At 39.2% G+C, this 13,965-nt stretch overlaps 1 pseudogene across 1 annotated transcript; it reads left to right on the plus strand.

The window, feature by feature from the left end:
• Positions 1-4,029: 4,029 nt before the first annotated feature.
• On the plus strand, positions 4,030-9,599 carry LOC144666371 (uncharacterized; annotated as a pseudogene). The gene is made up of 4 exons (XR_013573174.1): positions 4,030-4,368; positions 6,590-6,710; positions 7,638-7,729; positions 8,484-9,599. The product of XR_013573174.1 is annotated as an uncharacterized LOC144666371 (transcript).
• The last annotated feature ends 4,366 nt before the right edge of the window (positions 9,600-13,965 follow it).

Genomic DNA, 13,965 nt, shown 5'->3' on the forward strand with positions numbered 1-13,965 from the left:
AATCTACTGTCACAGCTTACTGCCACCTGGGACGGCCTTCTCATCATAACAGGGGATGTAAACATCGATTTGTTGCAACCAAATCTCACCTTGGCACGACAATACTTGGATTTATTAAGTACGTTTAATTTGTCCCAGCACGTACAAAAACCAACAAGAATCACGCCGACAAGTCGAACACTCATCGATCACATAGTTTCGAACAATCCAAAGCGAGTCACCCATACTGATGTAATACCATGTGCAAATATTGGCAACCACGATGGCCCGTACGCCTGTTTGAACATTCGCGCAGAAATATTTCGCCCGCGATATAAATATATTCGCTGTGAGCGAAACTTTCGAGAGGAGGAATACATCCGGGACTTTCAATCACTCCCTTTTAACATCATCTACGCAGTGGAAGATCCAGACGAAAAATTAGAATTATTTAATAAACTTGTGACTGAATGCATCGAGCGTCACGCACCCTTGAAACGTACAAAGATAACCCGCCCTCCGGCACCATGGCTGAATACAGAAGGTATCCGAGATCTACAATGCAAATAAAGAGAGACACAATAAGGCACGAAGCACACTTACAAAATATACCTGAAGTATGGGGTGCATTTCGCGAAGGGCGCAATCTTCTGAGAACAAAAATGAAGCAAGCGAGGAAATTATTCATTGACAAGGCCTTGTCTTCAACCAGGCCCAAAGAGATCTGGCGAACTATTTATCGGATCCTCTATCCGGCACCGCAACCACTACGATTAGATGTGAACGAACTGAATAATTTCTTCGCCAATACCGCTGAGCGCACCACTGGAAACTCTGAAGTAGACGTCAAGGAAGACTTGATCAACTACGTCCATTCCTTACAGCCAACGATCGATTCATTCCAGCTGCGTACAGTGACCGTTGCCAAAGTGGAAAAGAGATAAAGGCAATAAGATCCGATACCTCCACGGGGCCTGACCAGCTACCAGCCAAATACCTGAAACTTGTTGCTGACCTCATTTCTGGCCCGCTTACATACATCATAAACTCCTTCGTAAACAATCTATCTTTTCCAGAAGCATGGAAGGTAGCCAGGATAACTCCAATTCCGAAAGTCAGCCACCTCATTGAAAATGCAGACATGCGCCCAATATCTATACTTCCGGTCCTGTCAAAAGTGTATGAGAAGCTGGTTCACCGCCAGGTTGTAGAGTTCATCGAAACTCGTACAATCTTTAAGGATAACATCTCAGGTTATCGGAAGGGGCACTCCACTACTACGGTACTCCTAGGCATTAAAGATGATATTCTGCATGCCATGAAGCGCGGGGAACTCACCTTAATGATTCTTGCTAACTTTTCCAAAGCTTTTGATACGATCAGATTCAAAACGGTCCTAAGAAAACTGAACAATCTCGGTTTCTCTAATGAATATCTTGTATGGACCATCAACTACTTAACTGGGAGAAGGCACTTTGTTCAAGTTGATGACAAAGTTTCCGATATGTGTAAAATTAACTTCGGAGTACCACAAGGCTCGATTATGGGACCGCTGATCTTTAATTTGTATGTCGAGGATCTGGAAACACGAATTAATGTGAAATGTCACCAGTACGCGGATGATACGACCCTCTACATGCACTGTAAACCAAGGAATCTAGAAGACACGGTTACCGCCCTGCAGAGAAATGTTACAGAGCTTGAAGACTGGGCAAAAGAGGCCAACTTAGTATTAAACCCTAAGAAAACTAAACTTATACTCATGTCGACTCCGCAGTTATCTCGCTGTCACTCCTTGGAAAACGTAAATGTCCACGTTGAAATTGGAGGAAATACCTTAGAACGCGTCAGCACGTCGAAACTACTTGGTACCCACCTTCATCAGCACTTGAAGTGGGAGGACAATGTGAAGGCAATAGCATCATCCTGCTACGCCACCTTAGCAATGCTCAGGAAGCTTAAACACATGCAGATGTATTCAAGTAGAAATCCCACTAATATCTAACACCTTTCAAGATCACGCCGCTACCATATTTAACAAACTTCCAACGAACCTTAAAAACACTGTGGACCATGGGAAGCAGGGAAGCAAAGCGCTTCCTTTTGAAGAAAACTAAATTAACAGATTGATCTCCTGTAGCTTTTTATTTTTATTTTTCTCTTAGATGTATATAGTATAGTATTTTTTTTAAACGCATAAATGTATATAGTATAATATAGCATAGTAGTATACAGTAATTTAATGATTATAGAGTTTTAATTGTAAACATCATTTTATTTGTTAGGTTAGGTTAGTTTAATTGGTAAATGTAGAGCTACTATGTAGAAATGTTACCAATAAACCATTATTATTATTATTATTATTATTATTATTATTATTATTATTATTATTAACTATGACGCGTTTGAGCGATCACAGTGCGCTGAACTTTTCTTTTCAAGCCTACATGGACTGAAATTTTGATTCCACTTTTTCATGGATTTCTTGTTTAACATTCTATTATTAAGCCTTTTTTGGTTTCGACAGCATATGTCTTTTAGCTCTTGGGGCAAATGCCAGAAATACTGGCTCTTTCAATTAAATGATCATAGTTAACTCTGCTATTTAAATAATTAAAATATGAGCGTCGGAAAAATTAAATTTTTACATAATAGCTAGACAAAGCTCTTCCTTTTGCATTTTAGCTCAAGAAATTAATGGAATAGCTCGCAAAAAGAATGTGTTGATACTATTCAGTCAGCACAAGTTAAGGGCTCCTTTTTCATGTAGTCCGGCCTGCTCCCCCATAAACTTCGACCAATAATTCTTTCCAAACAAACTGTTTTGCATGTTATTTTCAAATTACTTTGTGTGTTAATACACTGTGTTTCATTGCTGTTTAAAGAGAATGAACCTGAGAAAAAATATAATAAACGATAGCCTCGCGTATGTGCTCAGACTTCAACCAACAGCAAAGTTCAATTTTTTAATTTATCATACCGTTTTTAATCATTTTTTTTCTTTAATGCGAACAAAATAAGGCGACTCTATATTGACGGCCACCTTTAATTGAAGCTATATAGCCATTCTATTTTAAAAACTGGAGACATCATTTTACTTGAACATTCGCTGACATTCTTCAGTCGTAACAAGAAAAAATATGTCACAACGTTGACTTTAACAAATTTTAAGCACTTTCACAAATTCCTGCTTTTTCAATAAAAAAACATCTGATGGTGTCTTCAATTAATTGTTCATCGTTTTGCAGCAAAGACCGAAAACACTGCATCAGAAAATAGCGATATTTATTTAATCACCCGATCAAGAAAGTCAGAAACAATTCATTTTTGAGTTGTGAGAAAGTTTGCACATTTTTTAATTAACTATGAGAAAACTGTCGCCGTTTTCTTGTTTGTTTTCTCTCGCAATTGTCTGGCTTGCTCAACGTGCTTGCATTTGTTAGCGAAATTAAAAGCCAAGGTTGCTCGAAATATGAACGTTAAATTTAACATGAGTGCAAATGCTACCAAAAAACCAGAGTAAGCAAAGTTTTCTGTTCAAATCTAAGTTTAAAGTACTCTTTACTGAACATATTTATGAAAAGGATTAAGCTTAGGTATAACCGAGGCTTAAATTTTAATAAAAGCCAGGTGTACTTCCCACGGGCAGTCTGACAGCAATATTTGTCGAACGTTTAGTTAAGGGTAAAAATTGTGCACTTTGGTTCCACTTATGCTTTGCAGTTTTTAATTATCCTAAACACAAGATTATTGCCAACCTTCACATGTAAAGGGCTCCTTTTAAAACATTTCAAATACCACCGACTCCCAGACTCCTTTCTCTTCCCCCCTCCCCCTCCCCCCCTCCCCCCCCCCTCACCCGGATGCAATAGCACTCTAACAACCAATCGACTACCACCAATTATTTAACAGATACGAAACAACCCAATCGTTGCGTCTTATTTCACCAGACAATTGCATCGCGAAATATCGAGCCCCCACCTTAAAAAGTAAAATATAAAGTCAAGTATTTGGTTTCTCTTTTTATTCCGTGCCAACTCCCTTTAAGCGATGGAAGCCAAAAAGGTTTTCTTCATTGTGCTGTTTCCAGAAATGGTAAATATTGCCGTTTTCGCCGCCAAAGAAGACTCTACACCTTCTCGTTCAGCATTCTTCAAAATGCTGGAAAATAAGCGGCTTAAAGGCCACGTTGTTAAACGTTTCGAGTCTCCAAGTTTGATGTCATGCAGCCGTTCGTGCTTGAGGATTTCCTGGTGTACTTCCACAAACTTCAAGATGCCATCCGATAAGAACGGCAAAGGAACTTGTGAACTGAACAAGCACGGGGCCATCGACGCAAACACCAAGTTTCACGATCAGCAAGGGGTTACCATTTCTATGATGCTTAAGGTAATTTTAATATTTTCTATTTTACTTTCAAACACACACAAAAAAAACACTTAAGTTTTGCAAGAAATCGTTTAATTTTTGGTTATTGAACCGTTTACCCTTTTCCCATTATGGAAAAAAAAATTTTTGATCAATGTAAAGTAGAAACTCGATCAGAGACCCAAAGGGCAGTGCAGAATGCAATGTGGTCAATCAATTGATATTATAATAATAACTTCGCTTAAGAATAAGTACAAAGTCAAGTCAAGAACGGCAAAGGAGCTTGCGAACTGAACAAACACGGGGCCATCAACGTAAAAACACCGAATTTCACGACCAACGAGGGTATATTTTTTCTATGATGCTAAAGGTAATAATAAATCACTAGTTTACGTTTTACGCGTAATTAGTTACATATAGAATGTCTGAACCAGAAAGAAGAGTCATTTTCGTGGCTTGTGTCATGATCTATTATTACTTTAATTTATTGTGGTGTCTTCATGTCTAGAGCGGACCATTAGTTTTCAGTATAACTTTACATGAGTAAATGAGCAAACAGCATGAAAGATGGTGAAGCGAAAAAGCTAAGCGTAAGCACTTTGAGCACTATGATGAGGGCGACAACTCCACGCCAAATGTTGAAAATCGTTTAAAGATGCAAAGGGAGTATTAAGGGACCTCCTTGTTTCAATGTTAAAATGGTTTCGTTCAATTCAAATTTCTAGTTTCCAAGAGCTGTAAAAGCGCTACGTCGTTAAAAGCACCGTGGAATATGTCATTCTTGAAAAATATGTCATTCTTAAAAAGCCTTTCTGTCATTCTTCATTAAAAGCTGTTAACATATTTGAGGAGCTTAAAAAAGGCCATTCTTGCTCTGAAAGCGCTTCTCGTAAAGAGCTCAGCTAAAATATGTCATTCTTTGTCCTAAGGGACGGACCATTAGAAAAGTGATGGGGGGGGGGGGTGGAGAAAAAAAAATTCATGCAAGAGAAAATCCCAAGAAAAAAAATTCGTGCAAAGGGGAAGGCAAGAAAAAAAAATCATGCAGAAAGAAAAGTTCCTAATTAAGCACTTAAAACACCCGTCATCGAAATATATCAGGAAAAATGCTGAAAATAGCATTTTCGAGCCTTGAAATTTCAAAAATTTCCGGGGGAGCATCCCCCCAAACACCCTACAAACAAGCGTCTCCAGCGCTCAACTTCTAGTTTCACTGAAGCAAATTGCATTCAGCCTGGCCTCCCTACAAGCAAAACTTTTCTTCCCAGACTTGGTTCTAAAGCGCAGCTCGGGAGGAGTTCAGCATTCTTCGTTCTAAAAGCACTTCGAGTGGAAACCCAGTTTAATACTCTTCTCTTCTCTTCTTCTTCTCTTCTCTCTTCTTCTTCTTCTTCTTCTTCTCTTCTCTTCTTCTTCTCTTCTCTTCTCTTCTCTTCTCTTCTCTTCTCTTCTCTTCTCTTCTCTTCTCTTCTCTTCTCTTCTCTTCTCTTTTCTTCTCTTTTCTTCTCTTCTCTTCTCTTCTCTTCTCCTTTCTTCTCTTCTCTTCTCTTCTCTTCTCTTCTCTTGTCTTCCCGTCCCTTCTTTTCTCTTCTCTTCTCTTCTCTTCTCTTCTCTTCTCTTCTCTTCTCTTCTCTTCTCTCCTCTTCCCTTCCCTTCTTTTCTCTTCTCTTCTCTTCTCTTCTCTTCCCTTCCCTTCTCTTCTCTTCTCTTCTCTTCTCCTTTCTTCTCTTCTCTTCTCTTTCCTTCTCTTTCATGTCGTTCTTCGTTTTTAAGCGCTTCTCGTGAAAAGACATTCGGTAAAATATGCGATTCTTCATTGTAAAAGCGCTTCTCTTGAAGCACAAATATACAATCTGTTAGCCTGTGTTGTTTACTATTTACACGGGGAAACCGATTGCTTCACTGTTTGGCCAAATAGTAAGCAAAACCCCGAACAAAATACCAGGATGAGTTTTGGCGTGCCTCGGCATTTTCGAGAATTCACTCGGATTTCTTCAAACGGATCTGAGTAGCTGCGTATACGGGACGAAGCTGGCGAAAAGCCTGGAACTTGTACACAAAAGCAAATAATAAGCACCTTTTAACTTCCGTTCGGATTTTCCGGTTGGGAATTTTGGACTACCTTTGAAGATATCGTTCTTTACTGGCGTCAACTTTTATTGCAAAATCAATAAAGATACAATAGGCATATTCTCTTCTACGCATTACCAACTTGACCAGTCGTCATATTTTAACTTTTCAGGGATGTCTGATGACCGGATGCCTTAATGGTGGCTCTTGTGTACCTGACGAGAAGATAGAAAATTTTTCATGTTCGTGCAAAGTACCGTGGGCTGGAGAAAAGTGTGAACTGATTAAAATCAGTAAGGCAATATTTGAATTTACACTGAGATAGAATTGAGTTAGATATATTTACTGAAGACAATTTGTATAAGCTCTGACAAACAATTTTGAAGTTAGATGATGCTGCCTATCTAGCTCTGCCATTAGACTAATAGATCATCGACCATCGTTATTGTCTAATTTTCGACCAAGGCTGGACGTTCTTATTTTTCGAAGATTTGAGCCTTAAAGTGTAAGTTGTCATTAATGGTATTGCAGTAAATTCAGTCCTTGCCTATCTGTATTTGTTCAGGTCACTGATGGGTGACCTAGTTTTGGTTCCAGTGTAAATCTGTTGATTCATTCAGTACATATATTTGTCATTCACCGAAAGAAAAGAACAGGCAAAACTGAAGTTCGTTCATGTCATTCACAACAAACAGAAAACACTGCAGTTCGTTCATGCCTTAATTTCAACGTAAAGTACGTCCTCGAGGTGTTCCTATTTTTTTTCCTTTCTCAGTAATAACGTTCGTATAAAAATGGTTCTTATAAACTTTTTGTAGACTTTAAACATAGACGAGGCAAGAACTTGCTAGGGGGCTCTGGGGCATACCCCGAGAAAATGTTGAAGTCTAGAAGCCCTGAAAACGCGTTTTTCGACTTTTTTGATAAGTTATTTCTTGAGAAAAATCAATCTTGTTCAACTGGAAGTTATTTTCCAAACCAAAAGTATTCTCTTTTAAATTTTGAGATAAAATCTAGATGAGGCAAGTGCCTCGTCTTGCCTCTTGCTAGTTACGGCCCTGAATTGTAGTCAAACCCATTACCTTCAATTCCAAACTTGTGCCAGCTACTCTCGCTCGTGTACAGGAGACACACTCCTCTGCTACGATAAGTTATGACGAGAGTATAAAACCATTAACTGTGGCATTATTATTCAAGAGAAGTTTTGAATTATCTTTCAGATGCTTCTTCATGTGATGAGGCCCAAATGAAAGAAAGCCATGCATTACCAAATGGAGAATATCTTCTAACAAATGGAAACGTGTTCTACAAAGTAAGCAAGATGAAGAAGCTATCACCAACTTGCAGTGAAAAGACTATTAGCATGTATTAAAGTAGCACGAAGTCTAGAACAAAGTGACCTATCAAATCAACGTCAAAATTATCTTAAATCTTTTGGCATGTCTGGCATTACTTCCTATGAAAATTCACAGGGGTTGAAGCTTGGGGATTTTAGTCCCCCAACCCCACCCTCACCCAAACCTTTTTGAATGGTTAAAAAAAATAAGTTTTTTGTTGATTACGGTAACATGAAGAGCCATGCTTTTTAAAGTTTGTTTATTAAGTCTATTGCTGACCCTCATCTAAACCAAGATCCGGCTGCAATTTGCTCCTGTTTGTCAAAGTGGTCAAAGTCAATACAGCTTAAGCTGTCCAGTTGAGCAAAATCGGTGATTTGGGAATTATCGCCTACTGCCTGGCCCATGTTCTTCTCATGGACACACTGTTAATAACGAAACAGGTTTTAAGATTCAAAACTATGTTCTTGGTCATACCTACCGTACGATTTGCGTACTCAAAAGGTTTCAGTAACAACAAGCGATCATGGTGCAATTAACAAATCTAAATATATGTATTATTTAAACTCGTTGCCCAAAAGTCTTCCTCATCAAAATATGACAAATTGTGTGGCATGTTCGCCACGTTGCGAAGCTTTAAAGCGCGTATTCTAAAGTAAATCTAGCCTCCTGCTGCAATGAAAATGTTAATTATGCCTTCAGTTTACTAACATTCTCGCCTCTCTTTAGGTGTACTGCCACATGACGGATGACAGCAAAGGATGGACTCTTATTGCCCGATTCTCAAACAATGATGATAAGAATTGGATGGATGACACCGGTTACTGGTGGTACGACAAGGAAGTTGCCATAGGAACGACAACAGATCCATCTGTTAACACTGACGCGATCTCGCAAGCGTTTTGGTTGGTAAGCGGGAAAGAGTTTAAGATCACGCGCAGTGATGACCCCAGCCACACACCTTTGTTACAGACCACAGGTAACTGTTTGGCCGGGCAACATTCCGATCAAAGATCACAAGTTATGGCGACTTTAGAAATGGTAAAGTTTGGTCCACTGACCGGTGCCTAGGAAGTTGCACGGTTCAATATGGCGGTCAGTACAAGTCAACAGGCGGGTTTAAACGGGCCGAGTGCAATGGAAGCATTCAAACCGCCAACAATATCGGCTTTTGGTGTGACTGGAGTCTTGATGGATCAGTGATGATGATTGGTGGAGGAGGAGATGGTTGCACACGTGCTGATCACGGGATTGGAATAACAGAAGTTAACGCAGGTTCTTTTGTTGCAACTGAAGGCTGGAAGGGCAATCAAACTGAATATGACTTTGGTCATAATGCCTTCACAACTGTCCCCCAATCCCTATCGTATTCATTAAACCTGTGGATCCGTTGAATTAAATTTGTTATGAGCGAGTACACAGTTAAGAAAACAGGCTAAGTTTCAAATTAGGCGTAAAAAGCATATATACAAAGGATGCAGTCTATTACAGACTTCTAATTTACACAAAGAAGGTATCGAGATGGGTACATTTACTGAAGGAAAATTGGATTGTCAAACATAATTCAACAGTTATTATAATTATTTATTATTTAATTCATTCGCAATCGCTTTTACTAAGCCATCCTTTTTCTTAGACTGGATCAAGTTATAATTTAATTAAATAAAATAAATTGCGAATTTGAATTTAGAAGTGTTGGCTTTTGTGGAAGGCGGAAAACCGGAGAACCCGGAGAAAAGCATGGTCGACAAAGCTTAGCTAATAGCTTTATTGCTGGAGCTCTGCAGGCCCAACGAGTAAAGAGGCCTGCCTGGTCCTCTCATGGGAACGCTCTTGAAAACGTATCAAATGTTTTTATTCCTAGCTGGTTGATGAATAGAGCCAATCGATTTGATTTTTCTTCTCATATACAGTACGTGTTAACCTTTTAAAACGGCTACGAAAGGAAAGATGCGAATTTCATCATAGTAGCACTTAAAATAAAGTCCACACATGTTCAAATTACGGACCTTCTTTTATTTTCTGATTTCTTTCGAAGATGGTCTTTAACTTTTCGGTCCTCACCGTGAATTTACTGAATTTAGGCTAGGGTCACATGTTTGAGAAACCAAGCCCGGGTAAACTCCTTGAAAAATGAGATGCCAGTTAGTTCAGGAAGGATATCCTCGATTAATCTAAAAAAATCTTTCGGGTTGGCGAGATTCCAAAATTTCGGCCATGTTCGAAATAAGCAACCAAAGATACTTACGCCGGTAATGCATACTGTGGACAGAGCCTTATCGCCTGTCTAAAAGGATTTTTCAATGACAGAAAAAAATGAGTACGGGCCCGTCAAAAGAGTGGTACAGAACGCACATTTTTGACCATGTAAGCTATACTTAGCATCAGTTTGTATGGCTACGGACTTAGGTTTTACCTGAAAATCTCTGTTCCCTACCCATTTCTTTTGTTATTATGTCAGCCTCATCCGCGTACCTTGGATTTTCGTGTTTTTGACCAATGGTCAGGAAACGAGCAACCTTGGGAAGTTTTGATTGGAAGTCCGAAAATATCGGACTTCCGGTACGAAAAATTCGAAAGCGGATAAGTCATCATCGTCCGGCCCTTCCTAAAGTGTAGTGAAAGCACTCCTTCCGTACTTAGTTCTTTTTGCTTGACAAGTGGCAAAATACCATTTGTGTTTAGGATTCCATTTGAGTTAAGCGTTTTGTAATAATGCCATCCTTTCTCTGCTGAAGCAGCAAAGGCTAGTTATTCCCCGGAAAAAAAAGGTGGACAAATATTTCTCGAAGTGAGACCATGTGATCTTGATGGTGGTCAATCTTCTCTTTTGTTTTACATTTAAGCAAGAGAGGATAAGGGGCCCGGTGGGGGGGACTTGCATATGAAAGTAACGGGTTCAGTAATAATAATTCATGATGATTAATAATAATTATAATAACTCTATTTAACCACGGTAAAAGTTTAAAGCTAAAATCTTGTGGGGCCGTGTACAAATTAAGATTTAAAAATACATGTAAAATGATATCCTAAAAGTATTTAGAAAAGATAACAAAATTCACTGCTATAACAACAATTTAACAATTCAATGAAATTTAAAAACATCATTGTAACGCCTCGAAGCTAATATTTTTAAGAATGTTTTTGCCTCTCACTGTATGAAAAAAAACGACTTAAAATTACTAGTTCAGGCTTTGTGAAAGGGCGATCCAAATAACGGATCCCCTGTGAGCGACAGAGTGCTTCATAAAGTTGGTATTAAAACGCGGTACCATTGCCTTGTTACCGTTCCTTAGATCATGCTTGTTTGCCGCTTTTACAATGATCACTCCAGGAGAATGTCCACTTTTGGAAATGTGGAAAAAAATAGCGTGACGTAACAACATGGCGGTTGTCAATTCTTCCCGAGTGGACTCCACTAGAATTTTATATTTGCATTTTTTCAAGTTTTCCCGTGGTGTGTTTCTTGCCAGATTGAACACAACACAAAGAAAGCATTGAAGAAGCGTTATGCGTGACAATTGTGTAAAATCACGGCGGATTGTGCGCGGAGGTTAGAATTTAGTTCCGATGCGTATGTTTGTCAGTTTGGGTTGTCTTTTGGGTCGTTTCTTCAGCTTTAATCCAATGTATCTCTTGTGAAAATTTTTTCTGAGCCTTGAAAAAATTCAGGGATGTTCTACAGTTATTCTAGTTGCTCTGTGCGAAATCTGAGCGATGGGCCGCAATTTGGGTGGATGGGCCCCGATTTTTGCTGGAAGCCATCGTCTACGCAAAGTGAGACTGCTTACAACTAATCTGTTTGGGCTTCTTTCGTTCGCTTCAGTCGATGACTTGATGGATAATTGACGACAAAGAACATCTTAAATATATCCAGGATCGCCACAGATTATCTACTGGACGTGTTTAAAGACACAACAAGGTCAACAAGGACAACAGGATGCGAGCTTTGCTTTCTTTCTGGTTTCTTTGGACCGAAGGCCGACGCGCGGCTGAAAAGCGCAAGAGCACATTAAAATGTATTAAAAGGAAGGGTATCTGGCAAAAGAAACCAAGCATGGACTCGCCTGAAGCGAAGGAAATTATTTTCTCGATTAGATTCAATTTCTTGATAACCTGGAGTTAGAAAAACATGGAAGGAATGAGAACCCTGGCGAGCTGCGTGATTGCGCCATGCCAGGGAAGGCGAAGGAGACTTCAGTCAATGTATGTTCGTTCACTGGCATTTCCGAGTGTAGTAAACTTAATTCTAACCAGCTAGGAGTTCTGACGGTCTTGTTGTTATGTTTATATAAGGAGCTCCAAATGCCATGATGTTTTTAATTGATTGAGCTAGCCTTCGAGTTGAGGTCATCGGTCTAATTGATTTCCTGGCCAGCTATTTTGCGAAGCAGAGTTTGACACCATTTGACGCCTATTTGTTGATGAAATTTATGTTAGAAAGATAAAACTCAGTACAGCTCACTTTATGTTTTCACTACAAGACCAGCCGATTATGAGCTGCCGCGAAGGATTTTTCTTATATTTTTATTGTGTTGCCAAGCCAGGCTGTTTGATTTGCAACAATGTAATGCCACTGTAATGTGTCGCTTCCTTCGACGCGTGTTCTATTTTCTTGACTCAGTTGCGCCAAATATTCATGTGGCTTCTAGGAAGCTATTTACTTTTTCGTTTAATTCGTAGAAAACAAGTTATACGTTTAACGGCTTATGCAAACCTTCGACTATCAATTTGTTAGACCGGTCAGTTCTGGCACGATACCAACTGTAAATGTTTTCATGTCAGTTTGCAACATCGCATTTAATTTTTGAATTCGAGACGCCGCCAACCTAATGCCCGGGATAATTTTGAGAGTATCTTATCTGAAAATCGGAGTTCATAGCTCCTGTTAATTTACCAAACCAAGTGCTTAGTGTGTCACTGATATGTACATAGCGCGCGACGGAAAACGTTCGTTTCCGCTTTACTCACTCTCGGCCAAAAGAGATCAACGGCATATTTTTTTTCTTTCTGCAAGCCGTGAATGAAGTTAGGCCCAGGATGCTTAAATCCTTGCATGGTGTGGCGTAAACTGCGAGAGTATCTTATTTTAAAAGCGGAGTTCATTGCTCAGTTCTTTTAATTGAACAAAACTAAGTGCTTAGTGTTATGGGCATAGCGCGCGACAGAAAAGCATTTAAAATGCAAGCGCTCGTCTCCGAGGAAACTAAAAGTTCTGAAAATCTCAAGAGAGAGAAGTCTTGAATAAGGAACAGAAACTCCGCAGAAAAATCAAGCAAAATGTTTAATTCTTTTGTAAAGAGAATTGTTATAATGATCTCGGAGCTTTTCAAGTCGCACAGCGTTTTTTACGGATATAGAATTCAATTTAATCTAACTTTATCGATTTTTTTTTCTGTTATAATAAAGTTGTTAATGTCCATTATGATATCCCTGTATCAACCACGATTATCAACATCATATATTTTTTTAAAAAAATGAATTTTTTTAAGAGTTCCTGCGAATTAATGGCCTTGGTCCAACTTTCAAGTCCAAACAGACTTACTTTGAATTAAATATCCTGTTTCAACAGTTTCAAGGAGTGGTAAATATACCGTTTTCACCACTAAAGAACACTACTCTAAAGCCCATGGGGTGGCTAAACGAGCAAACGATGTTTGATGAAACATCGAACAAAGTGAGCCTACATAACCCTACCTTTGTACATATTACCACAGGAACGTCAAATGAAAAAAATGGTTGCTTTTCCCGCTTGGACTTGCTTTGTTTGCAGAGATGGCTAAACGATCAAACGTTTGCTCGTGATGCGAAATTTCGGATGAAAATGTTTGATCGATCTAGATCAGACGGTTAGGGCTGTAGATACATGTTGGTTCGGTAGGCTGGAGAAAACCAGGTTGGTGAACTGTTAAGTTGCCGTCTCTGAAAATGGACTGAGCCTGGGGTCACTGGGCCTGCGGATCTCCTTATGACGTTGCACTGTTGTTGCACTGCGTCATGCTGACGTGACATTTATTGAAATATTCCTGTCGCGAGCGCACGCGGTAACTTTTGCCCATCCAATACTCGAGCTGATAGTGAGATTTTATTGTTTTATCAGACAACGATGCAAGACGCGCTTTTGTTAAAAATCGAAGCATCCTCGTATCTAACTTACATTTCTTCTCGCTTTTCTTACTACAATATTTTTTAATTTAAAACCGATTTCGTA

Source organism: Oculina patagonica, chromosome 9 (assembly GCF_052425735.1).
Source record: "Oculina patagonica isolate OP01 chromosome 9, crgOcupat, whole genome shotgun sequence".
NCBI lineage: Eukaryota > Metazoa > Cnidaria > Anthozoa > Scleractinia > Oculinidae > Oculina > Oculina patagonica.